General features: G+C 38.2%; 1 long non-coding RNA gene across 2 annotated transcripts; it reads right to left on the reverse strand.

Moving 5' to 3' along the window:
* Positions 1-1648: 1648 nt before the first annotated feature.
* LOC308394924 lies at positions 1649-4326 on the reverse strand. 2 transcript variants are annotated; one of them, XR_013971310.1, is made up of 9 exons: positions 4116-4326; positions 3901-3990; positions 3693-3812; positions 3467-3616; positions 3085-3156; positions 2714-2825; positions 2525-2633; positions 2369-2439; positions 1649-1838 (listed from the first exon to the last, which is right to left on the reverse strand). It is a non-coding gene; the product is annotated as an uncharacterized lncRNA (long non-coding RNA). The 2 variants fall into 2 exon arrangements; XR_013971311.1 differs by having other exon boundaries at positions 3085-3616.
* Positions 4327-4492: the final 166 nt, after the last annotated feature.

A 4492-nucleotide genomic window follows, 5' to 3' on the forward strand; every position in this document is an offset into this window, starting at 1 on the left:
CAGTTAACGCTGTCCATGCAGATATTATAGATTTGTAAATGATTACCTAACAATCTTGTCAACACAAAGTTCTTTACTGACAGGCAGTGGGGAGAGGGGACACTTGGGCAGTGCATTTACTGCATATAATGTGTTATCAGCCTTTTCATCTTTTCTCATTACCCACAGCTGCCTCCACTTCTGTTGGGCTTAGGCTACTCACTAGGGCTGGGTATCATCACTGATTTCTATAATTGATTTGATTAAATTCAATTTTGACTCAGTAACTGTTTCAAAGTAACTGAGGATAAAACACAGACAAACAGCAAGCTAAGCGCTTTTAAATTTGGCATAATTTAAAAAAAAATGTATTAAACAGCAAAAATGAAGCTTTCTTTTTGCCGGAGAGGAACAAAAGCTGCAGCTCAGAATCAGTGAGATGTTGACTTTCTGCCCCGACGGCGTGTCTGTCAAGTTTCAGTGCTTCGTTTAAACTGTATGATACTTATGTATTTAATTTTATATGTGATAGAAGTGACAGATTTATAAAGCGAGGCAAATTATTGTTATGTCACAATTGCAGGATGATCTACTAACAGTGTGTTTTATATCTCTCTAAGAAGAAGCCACTTCAGTTCAGTAAAAATCAGCTTTCTGCTGAGAGCAGCACCAATTAGTGGCTCAACAATACAGAGTAAGCTCGTGATTCATGCAAGTGTTTCTCACTATCACAACCACAGCAAGAACAAGACAGGATTCTGTGGTAGATTTTGTGCAATTTTGTACGTTACATTTGTGTCACTCGTTTAAATCTTCTTCTCCTGGAAGTAAAACTCTTACAAACACATATGTCATAACTTCAGTCACAAACTGACACTAAGTCTCTTCAGTAAATCCAGCAGCTTTTTAACATCAAAAGATGTCTTTGAGCTGCTGCAGATGTTAGTAAATCTGACCCTAAATGTTCCTTCTTCTTTAAAATTCAAACTTTGTAATGAAAGGATATTTTGAAAAGGCTGTTCTCGTTTATATGACCTCCATAAAACAACAGGGTTAGAACACATTGTGACGAAGTAAGATGTTTGTTTTGTAGTCCATCTTCTGCACAATGTAGTTTCAACAGGCGGACATCCGGTGTTCTGACAAACCATCCTACTTTGGCAAACCGTCCTACCAGTAGGATAATTTTACGCTGCCATATGACAAACTGCCCTACTTTGGCAAAATGTCCTACTGTATGTAATTTATGCACATTTCTGCTGCCAAACAATAATTCCAGCACAAATTTAAGTAGGTATGACGGTTTGCCACTTAACTTTGCCCATCAGAGTATGTTTGTAGCTGATATTCATAAAGCCAGTTCGGTTTGACACTTCTTTTTACCCATTAAAGTGTGCTTGTAGGTCACATTCACAAAGGTAGCATGTTTTGGCACGTAATTCTTCCCATCAGAATTATGCTTCTTGCTCTTATTAGCAAAGGTAGCATGTTTTGGCACGTAATTCTTCCCATCAGAATTATGCTTCTAGTTTATAATAACAACAGTATCATGGTTTGGCACTTGTTTGTAGAAGCAGTCTGCATGCCAAGGTGCTTAAGTTATACAGCTGTCACCAATGAAGTGATTGGAACACCTGACTATATAAACTTTGACAATGAACTCACTCCATTATAGTTACAGTATATATTTACAGATACATATATTTCACATTTATAGATCCAACAGAACACAGGGAGAAAGAACTGAAAAAGAAACAGTGTACAAATTATGTACATTTGTTGCACAGGTACTTGACCAGGCTGCTCTCATATTGAACACATCCAAAATGTGACCATCTGGAACAAAACTCGCCCTGCACCTGAAGAGGGAGAAGGGGGGGGGGGGGGGGGGGGGGGGGGGTGTAAGTGTGTTAACCAACATTATGAATTTGATGAGAAAATAATTACTACAGTGGCTTGCAAAAGTTTCGGCCCCCGTGAACTTTTCCACATTTTGTCAGATTGCATTCACAAACATGAATCAATTTTATTGGAATTCCACGTGAAAGACCAATGTCTCTACCAGTCTCTAGCTGGTAGAGACAGACCCTAAAAGACTGGCAGCTGTAATTGCAGATAAAGGTGGTTCTACAAAGTATTGACTCAGGGGGCTGAATAATTACGCACACCCCACTTTTCAGTTATTCATTTGTAAAAATTGTTTGGAATCATGTATGATTGTTGTTCCACTTCTCACGTGTACACCACTTTGTATTGGTCTTTCACGTGGAATTCCAATTAAAATTGATTTGTGTTTGTGGCTGTAATGTGACAAAATGTGGAAAAGTTCAAGGGGGCCGAATACTATTGCAAGCCACTGTATATTGCATTTGTGGTTTATTTGTTTTACCATTTAAATCATACTGGACTCAGGATCGGCTTCCAGCATGGAACAAACCACACAGTAGTCATCAGCATTACCTAGAAACACACTGACATTAAACCTAACAGTTTTAAACAAAACTGAAAGTGCTATTGCAATACAAAAGCACATGACTCAACTTACTTTGATGTTCTAGCAGTTCGCAAGCAATTTCAGTGCGGTGCAGCCCAATGGCTTCTGGAGTGGACAGCACCCTAGTAACCTCTCCACTCAGAAGGTAGTGTTCGGCAAACTGTAAAATATGTTACAGTAATTGCAATTGATTAACTTAATTCTAGTTAAATACATTAAATACAATTGCTTATTAAATACCTTCAACACTAAAACTCCACAACTGCTGGAGTCCATCTGCTTGTTATGTGGCAGAGTCTCCATTTTCCAATCCACTCGGGACTCTTCCTTTCCTTTCATCTTCAGAAAATTCCTAATAAAAACAAAACAAGTTTTTAAAATGTAGCCAGCATTTTGCTCTAAATAAAAAGAAAAAACCCACAAACCAAACAACCTAAAACAGATAATTAATGAATGATGAATACCTCCAGTTACGCATAACTTTCCTTTCATAACAACCTTCATTTCCAAGAGGGTCTAACAGCAGTACAGATTGTGAGGAGATTTTGACTACCTAAAATAAAAATGAGCTACAAGAATAGTTTGATGGGTAAACGGGGCATAATATTTACCTGAATACACTGCAACGGTTGCACAGCAGTCAGTGGTTTCCCAACTTTTTGACACTGGTCACATTCCTGAATCTTTAAGGTAAAAATATTTATGGAGTTCACGTAAATGTTCAACATTCTCATTTGTAAAAAACAAAAACACTTAATGACATATTCTCTAACGAACAAACTATTTAGCAACAATAGTTTGTGTGTGTGTCTTCAAATCTCTGCCAGGCCTACAGGTTATTACTGTAATATCACTAATTAACCATATTTATATATTTTGAAAGTGTACAGTTTCTCTTTTAACTGATATCAAAAAATTTGCTTATTTTAAACGCTATTTAACAACAGTACAAACAGTTAATACATAACAATGTTTTATGGTCAACTGTCATACCAAACCAGTAAAATCTGGAACACACTGCATTTAGCGTTTTGTGTGTGCCAGTGTGTCCTCCAATTGGAGATGAATGAAACTCGTGAAATATCTTCCTGGCATCATCCATGGTTTTTACTACTCTTCTGGTTCCAACAAAGAGTTCTCCATCTGCAGTAAAACAATATATAATTAGAAATTAATTTAACCACATATGAGTTGTTAGTATTAACAATAAATTACTGACCCTTTTGTTTGAATTTTGAGGCATATCTTCTGAGGTTTTGCCTCTGAGCCTTGTCATATCCTGAAGGGTAGAAGCCCGCAGAAATGAACGCGTAAATCTCTTCCCACTTCTTCTCCATATCTACGAATGTCAGTAAACAGTTTCTTATGAGCTTCAATATGTGCAGTTGACAATGCAAATAATTTAACTTATTAAACAACGAGATTACCGAAACAGCCTTAAAACACCGAAGCTGCGGACTCAAAAGTGTTGTGCAAATACCACGCGTCCAGTAACTTGACAGCAGACTTCACCGAATCTGCAAATTCGACAGTTTTGTGCAGAAAGCAGATAGCGACTTCACTTTAATATTGACAAACAATCACAAAGGCTTAAAAAATCAAGTATCAACGTCTATAAAAAGTACTAATACTTACTACTTACCTATTCTCCTGCAAATATGACAATTGAGTAGCGTGAAATCACAGCCGGATGCGCTTAGCTTCCCTTTTTGTGTTGTGCGCATGCGCGTACATGCTCAGGAACAACGGGTAGGACGGTTTACGGGGTAGGAGAAATTCCCAGAACACCGGTGTCACATTGTTACAGTGTAAGGCTGTTCCAATTCTCAGCATCGCTCCTCTCTTTCCCTGAGTCCTTATCAAATCTCCTTCCCACGATGACGTTTTCATCGAGGCCAAGGAAAAGTTTAGGAAAAGGAGATAGGCGCTACTTTTGAAATAACACCCCACGTGGTTACCTTGTGAAGCTCGGTCACGTGACCGCGCAGCAACAAATCACAGCAGAGCCGGAAAAGGAGG

The sequence above is a fragment of the Rhamphochromis sp. 'chilingali' genome (assembly GCF_963969265.1).
Source record: "Rhamphochromis sp. 'chilingali' genome assembly, chromosome: 1".
In the NCBI taxonomy this organism is placed as follows: domain Eukaryota; kingdom Metazoa; phylum Chordata; class Actinopteri; order Cichliformes; family Cichlidae; genus Rhamphochromis; species Rhamphochromis sp. 'chilingali'.